This window comes from Lichenostomus cassidix, chromosome 3, assembly GCF_008360975.1.
Source record: "Lichenostomus cassidix isolate B80296 chromosome 3, HeHo_3.0, whole genome shotgun sequence".
NCBI classification, from domain to species: Eukaryota; Metazoa; Chordata; class Aves; order Passeriformes; family Meliphagidae; genus Lichenostomus; species Lichenostomus cassidix.
The window spans coordinates 13,794,716-13,816,804 of record NC_139483.1 but is presented as its reverse complement, the minus strand read 5'-3'; the positions used below and the strand labels follow the sequence as shown (position 1 = coordinate 13,816,804).

The following is a 22,089-nucleotide window of genomic DNA, read 5'->3' as shown; positions in this document are numbered from 1 at the left end:
AAATCAACTGCCAAATACAGTGTGGAAAACAGCATCTAAACAGGTCTAGAAGAAAAACCCCTAACAACAACCCACGACCACATAAACAATACATCAATTAGTGAAAGGAATGATCTGTGAGAGCCTGAAAGCTGCAAATAAAAGAGCAGGCTTGATCTGTAGCCTATCATGGTATATAGAAGAGCTGCAATAAGCTCAGATCTTTGCTCTCACTGAGATCTTCCCTTTCTCAGTTGACAAATTTTAAGCTGACTAGTGTGTTTAAAACATGATTTCACAACACAGGAAGCAGAGGGCTTGAAATGCTAGCTGAAATCCCTAAATGCAACTAAAATAATGATTCAGGTTTGATGAAAAGATGTCAAAGTGCTGCTCACCCAGAAGATTCTCCCCATGCTGCTCTATTTACCTGCATCTACACTATATATATATATGTAATGTAAAAAGAATCAGGAGAAATATTTTTTTTTGCATCCTTTTGTTACTCCCACACACAATAAGGATCTTAACCCTGTTGAGGAAGTAAGTCTGCAAATTGAATCATAAATTTGACTCAGCTCCTCTGGTCAATATAAATCATCTTGCACTATTTACTTGACTGCATTAGAGTGAACAATACAGCAGGACCTCAGAAATGTCCATTAGAGTGTAACATATCCTGATGCACATAGAGGGGCAGACACTCTCTAGTTTCCCCAGTCCCTTTGGAAACTGCACTGGACTTTAGTATATTGGTTTAGTGGCCAGTTTGAGAGAAGAGAATGATCATGCTTTTACTTCCCAGTGAATTTCATGCTTTCAAGTTCACTCAAACAGAATGAGGGCAAATTGAGCTGGAAAAATGCAAAGGGTACCTGTGAATCAGCTGAAGGAAGCTTCAGCTCCATCCTCCATGGAAATTGCTCTTTTTCATCATTTTCCTGAATTTGGTGGCAGTTACTGCACCAAGTTTGTAAGCAGCTCCGCCTGGCTTAATAATAATACACTGGCAAAAAGAAACACATTCTTCCTCTGGTTTTTATTGCCTGCAAAATGCCATGAGAGTTTCAAATTCAAGCAATCAATGTGAAGGAGAATAGACCATAAAAGCAAAGATTATTGCCTCAGAAATAGCTCTACTTTCCCTATCTCTCAATAACGAGGCAAGAACTTTATGGAAGATTTGACAGTGTCTGGTGCATGGTATAAAGGAGAAAGAAACACACACATGATTTGATACCAGGAAAAAAAAATATTGGCTTTTACACAGCTTGCAAGAGAGAGCTGGAAAGAACAGCCTCGCTTCTTTGCAAGCAATGCTCTTAAGTTAAAATCTGATCTTAACAGTTCCATTCTGCACTGAGAAAATTAAATGCAACTAACAGAGAAAAGTGCAAAGAGTCAAACATACTCCTGCAAAAAAGCAGTGTGCAGATTGCATGCAAATGAGTTGTCATTTTCTAAGAGCACATCTCCTCCCATTAGAAAAGGAAAACTTAACTCAAAAGCATGCTGCTCACATGCTGTTTGTAAGCTATTAAGGTAGACTGAAAGAGATGCTCTGCAAATTCTATTTTCTTCTGTTTCTTGCTGATGAAATACTCTCAAAGACCTACTTTCAAAACATACACAGAGTTAATTTATTCTTCTTCAGTATGAAGGAGAGAGCGATTCTCAGGTGTCTTTGATCATGAAGACATATCTTTTTATGAAATATATGCCAGATGCTTAGATTCTGAGGGACTGGGTTTTTTGGTCAAACTTTGTCAGTAGAATATATTTTCTTTACCTTGAACACTTTAAAATGTCTGTTATCAAATTCCTGCAGAAATTATTTAAAATATTTCTGTGATGGTTCAGGTATTTTCTTTTTACTTTTCCATTATTATGCATATGTCAAAATTATCTCAAACTCAGCCAGACTACTAATATGAATTTCTTATTGTATCTACTTTGGAAATTCTTAAATAGCAGATATTTAAAGTCTCAAACATACAGCACAAATAGAGACAGCTTAACATAAAAAAACCCCAACCTCCATTTCCTCAAACCAAAATGACAGCGAATCTTCACTAACAGCTGAAGCTACAGTGTCCTTAATGCTATTAAAACAAAACTTGAAAGAAAATTGTTACTTTCTCTCTGTTCATGGTGTCCATACTTAGAGCGGTACGCCATGAAATGGTGAACGAATTTTTGATATTATAAAACTTCTATTCTTTTTTCAAAACTGACATTTTTCTTGGGGGAGGGAAGGAACCAACCTTGAGGAAAATTTTAATAATTTCCTTTTTTTTTTAAGAAAAAACAGAATGAAAATACTTTTTGATGTATTGACGTTCACCAGAATAAGAAACACAAGCTGCAAGCAGCTCTGCCTTGCATTGCAAGACCCTTCAGAGGCTCCTCCTGGTCTAAACCAATTTTTGAAGATATTCAGTGTTTGAACTCATTTAGATCCTGCAATATTGATGGGTGTGAGGCTTTAATGGCTGGAAAAATCCGGGACATAAAGCATATGGACCACTGTTCACCATCTGCGTTACTGGAGTGACAGGAGGGGAATATTCTGGAAAGCAATACATCTGTGTGAGCAAACTTGTGCAGTATGGCAAAAAGTCATCTGACAGCAAACCTCACCAGAGATTAGAGTCCAAATTAGAAACAAATATGGTGAATGTGCAACTTTATTGGCTAAAAATTTCCTCTATTTTCAAATATGTTTTTTACGTTATATTTTGGGACACAAATACAATATCAGTCTCAAAATATCCTCATTCCCTTTTTAATATAACATTTATTCTGTTATGTTGATTTTTGTTCATCTCTGAGCTGGAATTTAACAGTAGATTAGATCACTTTAGAGCTTTTGTTACTATGGTAACACTGCACTGCTGTTATATTTCTTCACCTCCAATCTTGATTTTGAGGTGAGTGGTTATATTTATTCCTGTCCTTTACAGGATCTCAGTGTGATGGAAAAGCATTTGGTAGAAGAAAAATGTTGGCACAAGCTTCCACCCTAAGGTGGGGAGTCCACAGTGGCTAATTTGTGCTGAAGGTCAAGTGTGCAGTGGGTTAAATGCATTCACTTAACTTTTAAGGTCTTTCAGTTGTAAATTAAATTAAATTACAGGTGAGTAAAGTTTATGCTGGTCACCCTTGAGTTGCCTCTCTGAATAGCTTAGGGACAGTATGGCTCTAGGGAGGTGTTCTGAGAGGAGACCAACTCCAGCTGCTCTGAGAGATGAGACACTTTTCATCCAGCACAAAGATGGAGAAAGCCAATCCAGCAGCATCAGCCAGGTCTTGCTTTCTGCTTTACAAAACCTTCTCTTTCACTGAAGCTGCAGTCCACACTGCAGGAATTTCCTGCATATGAGGACCAACAGATGTGGAGATTGTCTCCAGCCTCTGAGAGGCCAACTGTGCCCCATGCAGCTCAAACTGCCCATGCAGAGGTCTGCAGCACTGCTGCTCTGTGGAAAACTTTTTCTCCCCCTGGATGCACTGTACCTGGCCTTATGGCCTCTAACAGTGGGTACCTCACATGAACACCAAGCATTCACAAAAATGCAGACAGTATTGGAAACCAGGTAAATTAAAAACATCACCTGACACTTCCCACTGGAGACTTTTGCGTTGGTTAAAATTTTGTTAAACTGAGCTGAAGTTTAAAGATGTTTACCACTGAATGTTTAGATATCTATCACACATCTAAGGTTTGGAAGGAACCTTAAATATCATCTATTTCCAGCCCCCAGCCACGGGCAGGGACAACTTCCACTAGATCAGGTTGCTCAAGAGACTCATCCAATCTGGCCTTGAACACTTCCAAGGTGGGAGCATAATTTCCTCAGTCTTCCTCTACAGAAGGAGAAAGACTTCTCAGGTAACTTAGCTTACATACAGAGAGCCTCCTGAATAAAATTGCCTTTGGGAGGTAGGGCTTTCTCTCAGAAAACTTAGGAAGTGCAAGGCTAATTTCTTATTAAACTATGACTAATACTGTGAGTAGTCCTTCTAGGCATTTATAGTGTGCTGGTATTTTCATGGGGAATTTTAAGAAAAATGTTTGGGCAATTTTTGATGTAGAATTACAGAAAAAATACACTTTCCCCATATGGCTTTTGTCTGGGACATATCTTTTATCATCCTGTGAAAATCAAGCCAAATTCTGTCAACTCAGGAACCTGCAAAATATATAGCTCACACACACAAGGTAAGACTCCTCCACCTTCAGAATAAATCCTCTCTTCCCAGCCATGTTAGAGCCTCACCTCTCAACCTCCATTCCCAAGGGAGGAGGCAGCATTGTTCCATCCCCTCCAAGCTCCCAAAAACCACATGCAAACCCCTTTGCTTCAGACACCAGGCACGATTAATTGCTTTTTAATTAGGGAAAGCGTTACATCTGCCTGATTCTCCCACAACCACAGGGTGGCGATGGTGATCTGTGCTATCAAATTAATGGCTTTTGGCTCGCAAGGTCACTTTGCACAAATAAACATCATGAACATCCTCTCGAAGGATTCTTCTGATTCCTTGTCTTAATGCTGAAAAATTGCAGGATTCATCATATCCCACCTGCGCCTGATTTTTTTTGCCATTAATCTAAATCCACACTCTTAGCTTGTTTCATCAGTTGGTCTCATTTCATTTTTCTCCTCATCTGGCAACGAGTCCAATGAAAATTATTGCATGATGTCATGCAGGAATTCATTTCGACCCAGCAATATTTTTAGGGGTTGCAGGCTACCTCTCATAAAGATATCTGATTGAATAGTAACTGGTAAACACGAAACTGCATATCAAGTAGCATAACTCACTCCAGCAGCTCACTAAAGCATCATTGGGTTTGTCCTTGAGGCAATGAAAGTAACTTCTTAATATTTCACCATCTCTTTGATCATTTTTATAACATTTAGTTACTAAAGAATGTTAGCTGAAATGGAGCATCTGCTTGTCAAAAAAAAAAAAAAAAAGGCAGATTTTTGTTTTATTTTTTTTTCACCTTCTCTTTCTAATGAGATTGATTGAGACATAAAGATGACAGGTATTTGCATAGAAGCCAAGAGCAATTCCACAGGAACAAGTGAATCTGCATTAGTAATAGCAGCAAAATAATGAAAATACAGAAATCATTCAGAGCACAATAACAGCCACGGTTGCATTTAACAATTACAAGAGAGTGGATTGATCATATCTAGGGAGGAAAGCAACATTGTTTGGGGATTAAAGCACACTGGCAATTTCTTGCTAAAAACAACAGCTTGTTTTGCCTGTAACTCGTGTGATCATTTCCCTGTGTGGCTGTAAATTCTCTCACACCAACCTGGCAAAACTCTAGCCTACTTTGTTCAGGACCAAGGAAGTGTACACAGGAGAAGAGCAGAATCAGATTCTGCAATATTCACTCTTCCTGGATGCTCACAGATTTTCCAATTTGGTTTTAAAATAAAAATATATTAGCATCTAGCTAGGCAAACTTAAGTTTACATATAAAGTAGGCCAGGTTGATCTTGATGGAGTGAGAGAACCTGTCTAGAATAAAGATGATTATGCTCTACAGGAAAAATAAGAATGGGCAGCTTATTTGGGATGCAAATGTTTTGACATTTATTCAGTGCTTTACTTGGCATCAGCAGCAGAAACAGTGCATATCCTTCCTGTACCACTCAAAAGAGACCTCAGGAGAAAAAGCCAAAAATACTGAAAAAACAATGGCTTGGAGTAGTATCACTGGGCAGAAATCTTTGGCCTTAGACTCAGGGTGCCTTGACTTTCACAGCCCTGAATCAACACTTGGGCTGGTTAAAGATGTGTACCTCTCTCCAGAGTAGAGTGTGATGTATGTTGGTAGAGCAAAATTCAGTTCACTCACTAGATATACCAAATTTTGTCACAAAACCGGGCAAAGAAGTCCATCCTTTCCCAGATTTTGCTTTGAAGCATCAGATTTGCATTTGGGATCAGCACTAGCTGGCTCTTGGGGAAGAACTTTTGTGGGAAACATATGCCTGGCTTCTATCTCCATGTGAATTAAACAACTCAGCGCTGGCAGAAATTGTCTCCCAAATTCCCTGGGGCACAAAAGCCTTAGCAGTGCACTCAAGGTACAAACCCATCCTTGCAGGGTGAGCATCACCGGGACTGATGGTCAGCAAACAGAGAGAAGGTGGCCAAGAGAAGGTGGCCAAGAGAAGAGAAAACCTTCCTGTCACTTTGCTGATCTCTAGGAGAATTCTGGCTTACAGGAGGCTCCAGCAAATGGAACTAGCTACAAGTAGGAAGCTTGCTAGATATGCTGGCTGAATCAGCCACCACACAGTCAGGGCTGGAAGATCTTTCAAAACACACCAGCACAGGAAGGAGCTGAGGGAACATCAGGAAAAGTTGGGCTGGGGAACTGAAAAACAAGGAACACAAGTATTGTGGTTCAAGGAAGGTCCATGAAGCAGCTGAGAAACAGAAGAAACAAGAACCCACTCACATCTGTGGCAACTCTTCTCTATTCCTGGTGAAATTCAGCCTGTTCTCAGAGAGATTCAGCTGCTCTCAAAGAGAATGATCACCTTGAGACTGAGGTCTTTAACCATTTAAATGACTCTGTCCTGCTCCTACTTGGCTATTTGCTAAATTGCAACCAATCTATCAGACATGCCTTTCCTGGGTGTCTGTCCCTTTGAGTTTTAACTTGAAATCACGTGGCAGACACAGACACAGAAATCCTCCCAAGGTGGGCAACTTGTGAACTGTGGGAATAGCGCTGGGTAACACTGGGAGAGGGAGCAAAGGGAGGTCAGACTCTCACAACTCTCCTTCCTCAGGGTCTGGCAAGTTCCTTCACACAATGAGACTTGCAGTGCTCACTGGGTTGGGGTCACTACAGCAGAATAAGGAAGATACATAATTGACACTTTGGCTTTGTCCCCTCATGTGGCAGAACTGGCTCAGCAGTGCGAATATTGTGCTTCTCCTCCTTCTCCCCTTTGGGAGTGCAGCAATAGGTTTGCACTGCCCTGTCATGGTATTTCAAGGAGACAGTCCCATTTTAATGGGAGAGCAGGAGCAGCCATCTGCTCTTGGATGTGAGAGATTAGCTCTGAAGGGTAAAACTCAGCTGTGTGCAATCCTTCCTCAGCAGAGACACAGAGAGGCTTTCGGCTTCACCACAAAAGGGCAGCTTGCTCTTGCTAACACAAGTGCATCTTAGCCACCTCCTTAAAATCCTAATAGCAATGGAGCAGCCTTAGCTGGAGACAGAGAGATCAAGTGAAGTGCACTTGTGTCTCTCCTTATCCCTCTGTCTCCTCATTAAAAATGAGAGTGACTTGCTCTCTCTAGGACTTGGCAGTGCCTTAGGTGAGACTTGGCTGCTGGTGTCACATCACCCCATGCCCTGAGACAAATACACTCTATCCAGCACAGGCTATCTGAACAGAGAGCTGCGAACTTGGCTGCCTGCTGGAAAGTTTTGCTTCCACCAAGGAAAATGTATGACTTTGCCATAGAGCAGGGTTGAAGACAACTGTGCCCTCCTCAAAAGGATTTAAATCAACCAGTTCAACACACTAAAAGGCACATGCCTTTTCTTGATCAGGCTTTCAGAAAGGGCTAATTAGACCAGACAGGTTGGCAAGAGCCTTGTGCTGAAAACTCAAATTAGACCCATCATTTTTATAAAGGATTGTCAGCCAGAGCCCATTACCAGGAGAGAAGAGAATCAGATTCCAATTCTGTTCAAATAGAAACTTTGAGGCCCACTAAGAGGGCAACCATGATATTCTATCTGAAAAGATAAAATGATAACATTAATCCTGAAGTCCTGAAATTGTTAATTTTTTACTCATCCTAGTGTTTCAGGTACTTAAATACAGTATTTTACCAGGTGCAGGGACAAAAATCTGCAATTTTCCTAATTACTTTTGATTTCAGAATAGGACATTCTTTTCCAGTGCAACATTTTTCTAAGTTGAAGCACACAACAACAACAACAAAAAAAGCATCAGCTGTGTTTCTGGTCACAGATGAGACTGTGTCCTTCTGCTGACACATTTTGTCTAGATAAATTTGGCTGCTTTCACACATTTTCTTGATTGGTTTTATTGCATTTTACTTTAAAAAGAGACAAATTCCTTTGAGGAATTAATAGAGAATTATACATGTCAGAACCTCATCTGCTGGAAAGCAGGGGAAGTCAGGAAGGCTCTAAATTGGCCAAGTAAAACCCAAGATACTTTATAGGAGAAATGGTATAGAAACAAACTAACATACCTTTCATTTAAACACATGCTTTTTAGCAGATAAGTAAAATTTTTTCTTGATGTAAATTTGCATTTAGTCCAAAAAGATTCTATATTTATATATGTCTATATATTTATGTATATTTTTGCATTATTAAGGTGCAGAAAATAATTTGCCCTCCAATATTTATTCTCTTCTTCATTCTGTTTCAGTTTTGTACTGCATGTTCCCTAGCTGAGGACATTAAATTTCTATTCATGTTTTGTTCTTCAGTATTTTGTGTCCTTGCAGCTGATTCAAAACAAGGATGCTAAAGAAATAAGAAGAGGATTTTTATAGTAGTCCTCAGCCGGTAACAATTAAAGTTGCAGCCGATCACATGATTTTAAAAAAAATCTTGACATTCAAGATAATCTGAATGTGAGACATTTGAATTTTAATTGTAAAAGTTGTCTGCTGATTTGATAGTGTTTTTTCTGATATGGGCACAGCTTGTGGTGAAGAATCACACTCAATGAATCAGACACCCAAATGTGCAACATTTGGCTTAGCAGCCTATTTATATAAGAATTAGTCCCACCAAACTGGTGAGAGCTGCTTCAACCCATTCATACCCTGAGTTTCAGCAGAGAAGAGGTTAAGGGAATTTCACGCTGCTTTTTTTCTGCCAGCATGAGTCCAGGGGCTGTGAAGTCCCTCTGCAGCAAGGAACTCTGCCACAGGCCATGTGGGCTTCTCACTTCTTTTTTGACATGGCTTAGATGTTCCATGAGGGTGATAACAAGATGAGCTGCAAGAAGCTGAATGCTTGACCCCACACTTGTGTAAAACTGTGTTTTATACACCACAGAAGTGTTAATTATAAGTAAAGAACCAGTAGCCTCTACGGGCTGAAGTATCAGGTGGAGGTGCTCCACTTCTTGAGATCAGTTTTTGCTCTCGGACAAACATGAGCTGTTGTGCCACGGAAAAGAATGAGATATCCTCCTCAAAAGGAATATTTTGGGCCCTATCAACTTATGTAGGTGGTTGCCCTGACTTAATGAACCATCCTCTCCTACTGAATCAAAAGTGTGATTCAACATCTAAATTTTATGCTCACTTCACACAAATTACCATGCTTTGAGTCAAACTAATTATTGTTATAGGCTTCCTTTCATAGTCTTTGAATTCAGGGTAAAACTGCAGCTCACTATGGTTTTAAAAGAAAACCCAAGTGCCATAATTTAGGGTTAAAATCTTTGCCTACCTCCTATTAGTGCCTCCAGGTACAAATCTACCTCTCTCTTGCCAGGATCACCTCTTTCCTTTCCCCCAGGACTATGATTTTGCCTTCCCATTCTGTGGTCACTCACTGGGATTGCCCCTACAAAGCTGACCTCAGCACAAATACTTACCTTCCTGTTCTCTCAAGGGGCTACAGGGGTGGAAAACTGGACCCCCATTCAGCTTTCAGAAAGCTCTGTGAGATTCTGTGTATTACAGACAAAGAGTTAAAAGAAAAAGTATATAATAAACCCCCAACAAATTCACCTATATGCTGCACTTATTAGCTGTCATCATCCAGCATCCATTAGGTACTCTGATACACACAGACACAAATTCTCTGCATTCCAGGCTGCCCCTCCTTGTTACCTTTCACTCCTCACACACCAGGACAGGCTCTTCATACCCTTTTCTTGATTGCTAGTCTGGTTTTGGACCTGCCAAAGTAACACATGCAGTTTTCTCCTGGAGGAATCACTTTCACCAGGTGACTTTACCCACAGAGTGATTTAACCACTCATTGTCTTAACAGCCAAGAGCAAACAGCAAAGAAATGCACGTCACACAGAGCACTACAAAAGCTTTTTAAAAATTATGTTTTCCATATATCATTACATTTTCCTCCTTAAGCCACATAACTTGAGATGATCACCTTTAAAAAGCAGTGTCTAGGGTGTTAAATCCTGTCCTTGTGTGCCAGGTTTGTTAGGATGTTTTCACCACTATTCCACATTTGTACTGAGAGGTTCAAAGTATAGCTGAAAGAAAACTGGCTCTATTTCTAAAAGATGCAGGCTTTTGTTGTCATAGCCTGTTCATGTTTGTTTGACATGGGTGAGTTTTTATCTGTCTGAAGTGTTCATAACTGAATAAAACCTCAAATCAGAACTGCACCTACAGCTTCAGTTTCAGTGAAACTGCTCCAACAGAGTTGGTGAATTTTCAGGATGGTTGACAAGCTTTGCATAAAATTGATGCTGCTAATGAAAGCTAGAGGTCTGCACATAAACTTCAACAGCATTCCTTCCTTTCCACCCTCTCTCCTAGGCCAGTTTCATTATTACCAAAACCACAAGAACATAATTCAAAAGATGTTTTTTGAATTATTGAACATTGATGCTTTTATATCAAGCAATGCATCTGTCTCCTGAATACTCCACTCCAGAGAATATTTTTTGAATAGGAGGTAAGTACTGGCTTACTAAAAATCTGATATGTTTTTGGCACAGATGCTGTGGTGAAATGAGACCTCAGTGACTCTGGAAATTCTAGCTTCAGTCAATTAGGTGAGTCTTGGTACCTAATGTGCCACAGAAAATGGAGGAGCTGACTGGTCCAGGAGTCTACTTTTTCTCCGATCTGCTAAGATATCAACCAGGGTAGACCTTCCAATACACACCTTCCAGAAAGCAGGTAGGTGTGATGAGAGGCAGGGCTACATCTGACCCCAGGCACCAGCTGCTAATCTTGGTAAGGCTCAGTTTTGCCACAAAGCTGTGATCCATGCAGTTGCCTCCCATCTGATCAATCCTTTTTCTCCCCTCTCCTTTCCCCTTAGGTTTTTTTCCCCAGCTTTTGTATTAATGCATTCCCTTTTCATGCTGGTCTAGAAGGAGGAGAGATGAACACAGCTGCAGCCTGGGAGGTGTTGTGGTGTTTACAAAAAGCTGTAGAATTAATACAGACACTGACCCTGCCTTCAGTCCTCCTTCAGAGGCACTGCGTGCTGGTGGGAGCTGATGGGAACTTCCCTGGTTCTTACTGAAGCATAACTCTCACTGGACCAGTGGGATTTTTATCCAAATATTAGAAATATCATGGCAGGTTCATGGTATTATCTTTCACATCCGAGACTTTCAGAGGTTGGAAGATTTCAACTACTGTAACATATGCATTGCTGGATGGAAGAGCTTGCACTCTGGGGAATGAGAGATTGACGTCCTCAAAAAAGAAAAAAAAGGCATGTCTGGGATAAAGAAAGGTTGCTTCATAGAGAGCAGACCTTTCAAAATGCTGTGTTAATACTAAAAATATACTCTGGGGGCTCCCACGGTGGCACAGGTGCACGAGTGGTTTATACAGAGTTGGGAATTTATTTCACTGCAGATTCCTTATCAGGGGAAACGTGCCACGCTCAGCTCTGTAGGAGGTTGTTTCACCTCCAGTGCCTCTCTTACAAGTGACACAGTGCTACACTCACAGACAGTCCCCAGCCCAGGGAGTTACACAGCTGACAGAGCCTTCACACAGATATTTAGCCACAGATATTGTCATTTCAGAGAGGCACAAGAGCCTGTGTTTTGGGGATTGAAGAGCCTGCTGTGGGTCAGTACTGTTGTTGAAGGGTCACACCACAGTAACCCAGTCCTGACCTAGCTGATACCTGTCTGATAAGGGCTGGAGTGTAACTGATGTCTGTCCACACAATGGAAAACAGCACTGGTCTGGTCGTCCAGCTATAACATATATTGTGTATTTAAATACAGCAATAAGTGCCTGCAACTGATAACAAATGACACACAGCATACACAGAATGGAATATTTACCACCATTTTCCTTTGTCAGCTTCAGAAATGCAGGAAAATATCTGTTTGGCATGTTTTGGCCTTAAAGGAAAAGGCAGTGGGTTCTGATATAATCCAGCAAAGTGCAGCACAAAGCCAAACCATGCAGACTGCCAAAGCTGAGTAGGGGCAAGTTATTAACCATCCACTCATTGCCCTAAAGGTGCAGCAGCTAGAGTGGCTCACCAGTGTGGATATTCATGGCCTTTTCTTCTATCAGTATTCCTAGGTCTAGTGAGTGCCTGAAGAAAAGAAAAAGCTCAATAAACTGCCACTTGCTAATGCAAAAAGAAAAGGAAAAAAAGAAATGGATAAGGGGAAAAAAGTGTAATTGAGCGTAATGACTTCAATGCAAACCAAACCCTGTCAATACCTCTGCTGAACTGCCAGGACTTTCAGGGGCCATACATCAACAGCCCGTTAGTAGCAGTAGATTTTGAAAAATCATTACATGAAGTCCCAGGTTACAAGAAGGGACTTTCATCTGTTGTCTCAGTGGGCTAATCCCTCTTGTCATTTTTAATCCTCATTCCTGCGCCTTGTAAGCTTGATCATGTTTTCTACGTAGTCTGGTGTTCTGTCAAATAAAGATATTCAAAAGGTTCCTGAAGCCTGGCGAAAGCCCTTAGCTTTACTCAGAGTTTCTTATTCTAATAGTGTCAAGCCTCTTCTACCCTCCCCCAACTTCCAAAAGGATTTAAGCTTTTTATGCGTTTTGGGATTAACAGAGAAAAGTCTTATTCACTCCTACAGAAATTTAACACTTTATCCCATCCCAAACAAGCAGTTTGGTAAGAAGTGGAATTCACAAACATTGACTTCCTCACAATTCTTATCCTTTTGGATTATAGGGCATTTCTTACTTTCTTGATCACAAAAGATACATGACCTGCATTAGTTATTATACAGGTTATGGCTTTTAAAACAGAAAGTAGGGTTTAGAATCTTATTTCTGTCATAAAGATGAGGAAGCGACAGAGAGGATATGTGAGGTTTTTTCTGCCACCAGTCCTGGGTGGGAGAGGCAGTGCTCCTGTAGAGTCAGTGTGATGACAATGTACCTTTTTTCATTTCCATCTCTTTTTTCCAGTTGAATAAAGAAACAAAGCATATCAAGGTGGAATGGTCCGACCATCTACCATAAGAAAAATCTCTGCTATTTGTAACACTTACACCATGTACATATATATGTATATATAAATATATATATATAGCACAACAAGTAATTAACTGGGTAGAAAAGGCATTGCATTAGTCTGCACTAAAGCACAAAAAATTGGCTTATCAGAGTGAATTCTCTTTATATTTGTCATTAGAGATACTGAGCAATGTCGAAAGGATGTGTGGTGAAAACTTCGTGCTCTAAAGACACTGCTGAATATGCAACAAATTCCAAATATGTCAGTGAATTTGCATTGTTTGCTTCCAATAATTTGCTGATCTGTTTTCTCAATGTCAGAGCAAATTCCTCTTGAAAGGGGAAATTTACTCTACACCAGGTTGTCTCTAACACCCTGTGATAAGAATCACTTTTGCCCCATTTTTGATACCTTGTGGAAAGCTAAACCTATTCACCTCATAATCAGTTATTAGTCACCTGAAAATACACCACCTTCACACTTTGCACTCACTATTATAGGTCTCCACTTTCAGACTCAGTAATTAGCGTATGAATTAACGAACATTAATCGAAGCAGGGGCTGAGAGTCTTAAGTTACTACGCTAAGTACAAAGCCAACATCCCATTCTGTTAACAAGTTGTTTGCACAGGCATCTTGAAGTTTTGTTTTTCGTTTTTCTCCCTCCCACAGTTCCTTGGAAGCTAAGAAAGAGATTATTTCTATAATGTTTTTACATCAGGAGGATTTCTCTAGTGATGCCTGATATTTTGTTGTAGAGAAAGGATGGCTATCATTGACTTAAGCATTGCTGCTTTGATTTTTTCACATGATAGGCATAATTTTTATAGTCCTAGACAAACACACTTCAAAGTTATGGCACAGAAATGCCTTAACCTTGAGGAATGAATATCCATGTGCATTGCCAGATGAACAACCATGGGATACTCCATCCTGTGAGCACAAAGCAGCACTGAAAATCTCTGCACTGTCCTGTCACTCAGATGTCCACTCCTATGTGACAGTGACACTGTGGCTACAAGCCTTGATCAGAATATGTGAACAAAAAGAATTCAGACCACACACATCTCAGTTTGGGCAGAATGGATGCTTGTAGCTGCTGAATTTCCTTTCTTACTGTTACTCGTTTACAGAAAAAATTGTAATATCATCCATCTCATCCAAGAAAATCTCACCTTTAAGCATTTACCAGTCCTTAGCTAGAGAATACAGAAGGGTTGTTACAGGCAAGATATCACTTATCTGCTCATCTGCTTGCTGAGCAGCTAACTACCCCTGTTTAGTTTCATTCATAGTCTAGGGGGTGTGTTTTATACTCATTAACTGCTCAAAGGCTGGTGTGCCAACTCTGAAGCTGCAGTTTTCAAAACCATTTGTGAAGACAACAAACACTTCTTGGATTAAGCTATTTTTACCAACCCTATATTTAATTACTGAAATGATGAGACAATTTAATAATACCCAACCATGCAAGCCTATGAAGCATTTAAATGCAGTCCCAGGTTCAAATACATTTTCTTCCCTTGTTCCTTACGCAAAGTAGAGCAGTGCAATCCTGAAGTGTACACCATGGAACTGCTGTGAAGCCTTTTTCCTTGGATGAAATCTGGTGAGCAGAACCCAGTCAGCAACAAAAGGCCATCCCCTGCAACCCCAGAAAGAGGGGATCGTAGTAGACACCACAGGAAAAGAGTTGCTGGTTCTAGGACATTTTTCAGGTATCAGCCACCTGCAGTCTGAATTTATCAGCCCATGAGAATACAAGCTACAGATGCCTTCTTGGCCAGAATGAGCAGTTTGTGCCATAGTAGCCACTGTGACTGTGGTATTTCTTTTTGTTAACGTGAGCCCACATTTAAATTATAAAGTTATTTCACAATTCAAAGCTCAGTGCCTAGAGCTACTTTCTGTGCTATAGAAAGCTACACTGTGATTTTCATGAAGAATAATACCTGTATTGTTTACAGAGCAGGGCTAGAGACAGCTCTGCTCACTACCACCTGCAGGCATTGAAAATTAGAACAAGTACATGCTTAATCATTTACCAGGAAAATGGAACAGTTACAACACTTACAATAACAAAAAGAAAAAGGCAATACGCTACAAGAGTGTCAAACACCAGCACTTTGGACCTAACCCTCAACAAACAGTTTCTCAAGCAAACCCCTTCATTTGGTGGGAGGGATATTTTGCTTGCTGGCTACTCAGAGACTACTAAATGAGAGTCAATCCGATGGCAAGTGGAAGCTCAGCTTCTAGAAAATAGGTACAACTGAATTTTGATGAAAGCAGTGTGCTCAATTGTAGCATTATTTGTATATGGCAGTCTAGGAAGGAAAGGACTGGCAATTCCTGATTGGAAGCCTTTACAGAAAAGGAATATTTAAATCTACTTGAAACAGAGGCTTCTTCTCCATGGACTTAAACAACAATGCTCAAAATCAGAGCCTGGCTAAAGTTTTGTTCTGGTGGGTTTTTGGTGAAGGTAGGTGAATCTCAGTGCAGCACCAAAAGGAACCTGAGTAGGTCTGAGTAAATGAGGTTGAATAAATGCATACATATTTCTAATTGTTTAGCTTTTTTGCATCCTTATTAGTTAATCGAAAGCAAAATAAATATATTGTGAATTAGAATTAATAGAGAGCACAAATGTTTATATGCACCATATCCTGAAACAAAATGCATCTGATGTACCTGCTGTCTCTTAAAAATACAAATAAACAGCCATAATTATCATATTAACTATGTTTCAAGAATTTAGGGATTCGTGTCTTTCACTTTTATATTTAAAGGCAATATTTCTCTCAGCAGATCAGCATCCTTCAGGACATACAATTCTTGCACAATAACTGTCTCCTAGGACACAAGAACTGCCTGTAATGCCTAATGTCCAAGAACTTGATGTGACCAATGTAAGACGCTGCAGGGGGACACCATTTCATCTTTGAAAACTGCTCCTCATGTATCCCAGGGTGTGGGCACTCTGTGCCTGCCAGGCAGCAATCAACCACCCAGTGCTTTTGCCAATATGCACCTGCCTTTGCATTCCAGACTCAGGCAACCATCAAATCCATGCTTTCAAACCACGTTGGATGAATTTTACCCAGCACAAGCAAGAGCTTCTGGTAATGCATACTCCCAAATATCTCTCCAAAAGCAACCAGTTTGGGAATGCTACTGGAGTCAGGCAGGGAGGAAGGGAGGGAGCCAACCTAAAGAATTTGTGTCACCCATCCTTACAAATTCCTCCAGGTAAAAGGCCTCTCAATTGCCAAGAGAGGAATAAAACACAGCTCGGAGTCTCTAACCAAAGGCCAGCTGCTCCTGCAAATCTGTGGATAATGCAGTTTACAACAGCATCATCTGGCAGAGGTGCCCCCCGAGGGTGCAGCTGCATCACCAGCAACACCAGCACTCTCCCAGCAGCAAGCCCAGCCCACAAGCACCCTGACACAGGTCTTACAGCTCCTGCAGTGAGCAATCCTGCCATTGCTGAGCAGGCTGGGGGAAGCAGTGCCCTTGTTTTCACACCTCCTTGCTGCGCTGAAGCAGCAAAACTGGAGCAGTTCTCCAGCTCCATCCTCATTCACCTGATTTATTTGTGACCAGGCTGATCTTAATCCTACCCAGAGGAGCAGGCAGTGGGTGTTTCAGCCTGTCTCTTTGCCACCTGCAAAGAGCAATCATCAGCAAGGTCTGCCCCTTTCTTGCCCTGTTCTCTTTTGGTTCTCATGCCTGGATGGGAACAGGACTGCCACCCTCCTATGGTCACAAGAGGGTAGCAGCAGGTACCAGGTCACTGAAACAGACACAAACCATCACCTTCATGCAGGCCTTCACAACTCCCATATCCTCATGTTTTCCTAGCCAAATCTAGTAGGAATTACGTATATCACTGACAAACACAAGCAAGCAGGGAGAGACAATGAGCGCTTTTCTTCCTGTTAAAATAAAAGCCTCTCAAGTGGGCATCCAAATATACTGGGCTAGCCCAAAATTTTGTGTATTGTGTGTGAAATGCTTTGTCTTCAGCATTCACTGAGTTACTCACATTTTGGCATTAGGAAGTAGCAGCAGCTGTGATAAAACATCCCCCAGGTAATTCAGTGAGTAAATGCTGCAATTGTTATGGAGAGGGGGAAAAAGTGCTCAGAAGAGACCTGATTCTCTTCTTTTTGTCACATGGTTTGCTGGGGAAAAAAAAAGGTTTTGTTCACCTGGTTTCACCCTGCAATAATGCCAAAATCTCTGCATTACTGATAACATGTATCAGAACAACAACAAAAAAAGGCTTTTGAGACCTACACGAGTCTGTGGTAATAAATGGGTCAGTCTGGGTTCAGAGTCAGGACCTGTGCCCAGCCACTACAGCCTCAGCATGCTGGGGAAACTCAAAAAGAAAATCTGTATAATACATCCAAATAAAGGCTGCTAAGAGCACTCCTTATTTCCTGCGAGAAAGTGAGAGCCTACAGGGGTAGAAATAAATTAGGTAAAAATTAATGGCTTTTTAAATTCTAACTAGTAAGCATATCACCCAGGGCTAGGCAAACTGCTCAAAAGAAAAAAAAAACCCAAACCAAACAGAAACCCTATGATTTCTGTTTTTCTGTAGCTGGGAATACTAATGCAAGAGCTCAAGGCAAATACATTAATCCCCCCCCAGCTATGCAGGAATAAATTGTTATGTTCAACACTGCTTTCTTCAATGCCATTTTAGCAAGGGTTGTTTTTTTTTTTTCCCACCAGATTCCTCTCAACAATAACATTTAATTTCATTTAAATAACAAAATAATGCCCCAAACAAACCCTGGGAAAGATGGACATTAATTAGAAAGCATTCAAGTCCTGGCTTTGAGGTAGATTGCATCTTTTTTTATAGTTTGAAATACAGATTTTTTATTTTTTTTTGCTTGTGTTCAAAGTTACCAGCGAGGTGCTTGGAATTTCAGTGGCACTGAAACAGGAGGGCTCTTGCACAACCACAGTGCAGGCTTTTTCCTGCAGCAGTGCAGGTGCACAGCCACAGAAAGCAATGCTCTGCCAGCAGCAAAACCTAACTTTGACAACCAAGCAAACATGTGTTGTAATGCCATGCCTGAGGGCAGAAGACTGTGTTTAATTGCCCCTCTGATAAATCTGATTTCAGTGAGAAATCATAGAAGACCAGCCTGGAGGGATGAGGCAGCAGGGTTAAGGAGTAAAGGTGTTTGAGTCTCTTTCTGTTTAGAACCACCTGCAGGGCTGACACTGCCCTTCCCAGCACTGCTGGAGGATTCTAAAATTTCCAGAATGGATATTATATTAATTTTAAATGCAAAGGCAAGAAACCTTAACAAATTTTTTCCCAAGCATTTTCCAGTCACTAGAATCAAGCAGCACCTAACAAGTAGGTCTAATCAGCTATCACTTTCCTGTTATCCGAGTTTGGCTTGCATGAAATTTCTCATGTAGATGAGAAGATAAAACACATTACAGCAATCCATCCCAACAGTTTTGTAAATGCAAGACAAGGCTAAGAAAAACAAACCAACCAAGAAATAACCCTCAAACAATGCTTCCCATGCTGTCTTTCAGCAAATAAGGTTGCAGAAATGCAGCAGTTCTTCCTTTATTTCTGTGTCATTCGACTTGGGAGATTTCCACAAGATGTAAATCAGATTCATTTTTTCAGGGCCTTAGAATGAAGACGAATGTTCTTGATCTTTTTAAACCCTGTACCATCTGCAAACCTATCCAGACACACAAACTGGCACAGAAAACCTTCCCCATGTTTCAGTTCATTCATTCCCTGTTTCACTATGATTACGGAGAAATCTAATTTACGATAAAAAAATTACCAGAAACATAGAGTGCATCAATGAACCTCACATTACTGGGGCTTTTAAGAACATTCATGCTTTCAAAAATGCAGAGAGGACCAGGCTCAGATGAGACCACTTGAGGGGAATCTGAAGATAGGTGCTCTTCAAAACCTGTATTTAATACAACATTTCCCACAGATCAGAAAGTGCAGGTGGAACATCTGACATCAAACAAGCAGGAGATGGGGAAAGCTACAGCGGCTGAACATGGTTTCAAACCTAAAGGAGTGGCACATTTGCTAGGAATGCTTTTCTTCCCTGCCTTCTGAAGAAATCCTGTGAACACCAGCAAGTCTCTACTGATGTCGAGCATTCCCTGGCTTAGGAAGAGGTGAGCAGCAGTGAGGAAACCACCCCTGTGAGATTGCCTGAAAATCTTCAGAGAGTCTCGTGTGCTCCAGGTCCCTCCTGGTTGCAGAGCAGCCTCTCTGTGTGGGGGCAGATGGGCACTGGCTCTGCAGGTGTCTGCTGACCCAACGGCACCACCAGAGCACTTCAGAAAAATATTGTTAAAATAAGTTTTTCCTGTCATCACCGCAACTGAGCTTTGAAAATGTGAACTAAAATGGGCTGAAGCCTTTATCTGTGCCTTTTGCCTTCAGAGACTTCATGAAAAGAACCCCAAAACTTATATCAAATGCTTTACCAAAAGAACAGCACAGGAACCATGTCTGTTATGGGAGAGAGGGGAAAGCAGCACAGAGCATCCTGGCTGGGGAGAGCAGACATGTGCACATGTGATTATCCTGCATTTTTTTTCCCCCTCTCCCATAACTGGTCAGCTCATCACTGACCACTCCATTGGTGGAAACCAAGTGCCCTTGGCTATTTTCACTCCTTCCCTGATTCTCTGCTCTCGATGCTTCCTCAACATCACACTCCTCAGAGGCTGAGATCCTTCTGCCCACGCATCACACACCAATAATCTTGAAGCAATATATATTCCTTGCACAATCATGGCTGTTATTTGCTATTTCTTGAAATGACTAGCAAGGATTTTGTGTTTTAGGAGGAAGAGATTCATTTAGCTGGTAAGGCCAGTGTGGTTGTCACAACAGTGTGGATCAAATGTAGCCCTGAGGTGAAAATCTGCAAGCACATTAACTCTGCATTATGTTTTCCTCTATGGGAGAAATCTTGTTATTTATACAATACAATTAAGGCATATGTCCAACAATGCCTGTAACATAAATATTTTAAGAGGAAGGAAGCCAGACAAAAACAGAAACTCACTGTCACTCAGTAAACTGCCTCAGAAATGAAAATAAACTTAAAACGGTGTAATTTTCCCAGATGAAAAGGAAATCATGAAATGAAACCTGATGAAAAAAAGCAAAGAGGAAGGAAAACACCCATTCTTACCCAGAATTTTCTTACAAAACATTAAGATCTAGTAAATGCCCAGACAATTCCAAAACCTGAAAACAACGAGATATATAAGGGACAAATATTTTTGATGTAGTGCATTCCACTCCAAATCCTCCTGATGTCAGAAGGGCATGACTTGAGAGAGAAATATTTAAGTGTGAAGAGACCTTAGGTTTTGCAGCTCTGGGCAATCACAACTGTTAGAATACAAACTGGTGTGATCAGTGCCAGAGCTGCAGAAACCAGGGACTAATTGGTTTAGGCTGTGCCCTCAGCCTGGCAGTGATATTTGGTACACGATGATTTAAGCTGAATTCCTCTTATTTTGCATCACAGGTCATGCTTAAGTCAGTTCCCTACCTGTGGGAACACAAACAAGAATGTGATGATTGATGGAAAAATGGATAAGCAGGTGATAATACCCAGCATTCTTTGTCTTCATTTTTTATTTATATTGAATTAGTACCCAAAAATTCTGCCTGGGATTAGGGTCTGACTGCTACTTGTTCAAGGGAAGAGCTGCAGTGAGGAATTATTTCTTGCTTGGAAAAATTTTAATAGAAAAAGTAATAGATGTGAAAAATAGACTGAGAGGCTAAATGGAACAAAGTCCTTTCATAACAGCCTGTTGTTTGCTCAGACTTTTTTTTTTCTTTTTATTATTGGGTTTTTTATTGTTTTCAGAGAACATTTTATGTTTCGAAAGCCAGGATCCCTTAAACTAGGAAGACCTTGAGATGAAACCTATAACAATATTTGTCCATTTTCTCAGTGAAAATGGACAGATAATGATGACTTGAACTCTTCCCTCATCAAGATTTATATTTCTAGTTTCACTCCCAAAAGAAAGGTTCACACCACAGTCTCAATGTTGACATCATTTGGCGCAATACAGTGCTGCAGTAATTTAATTGCTACAGTAAAAGGCCCATAAAAGCTTAGCCCTTTTGGGTTTTGCTTTGTTTGTTCTGCCTTCCATTTGAACTATTGGTGAAGAACATGCAGCAGGCTGGGATAGAGGAGAAATAAGTAAAGTTCAAAAGAAAAATCAAGCTTTTTTCCTAGGCAGGTTCAGTCATTATGTCATTAGCCATAATATTTTCAGGGTAAAACCAGCCCAATTTGTCCCTCACCCCACAGCATTCAGCCTGGCAAAAGCCACAATGGATCCAAAAGAAAGTCTCATTATTGAGCCTTCTATGATTGAAATGTGCTATGATTTTCCTATCCCTAGTCTTGGCATTATTTAAAGGATACTGTCCTGGTTTCTGCTGGAACAAAGTTAATTTTCTCCCTAGCAGCTGCACAGGGCTGTGATTTGGATTTTGGATGCCAACAGCATGTTCATAACATGTTTTAATTGTTGCTGAGCTAAACTAAGTCAAGGACTTTTTAGCTTGTCATGCTGCCCCACCAGTGAGCAGGCTGGGGATTCACAAGATAATGGGAGGTGACACCATGGGGACAGCTGAGCCCAACTGGCCAAAGGATATTCCATATTCCATATGATGTCATGCTCAGCCTATATGCTGGGGGAGCAGGTTGTCTTTCATTCATATCCCTTGTTTTTTTTAATTTTATTTCACTCTCATTTTGCAACTTCGCTGTTCTTTAAAATTAATTATTTTCAATTTATTTCAATTTATTTCATTTTTATTTTAG

At 40.6% G+C, this 22,089-nt stretch overlaps 1 protein-coding gene across 1 annotated transcript in view; it reads right to left on the bottom strand.

Annotated features, from left to right (window-relative positions):
- FSHR (follicle stimulating hormone receptor) overlaps positions 1 to 22,089 on the bottom strand; it is a 137,733-nt gene that overhangs the window by 112,321 nt on the left and 3,323 nt on the right. The window lies entirely within an intron of this gene.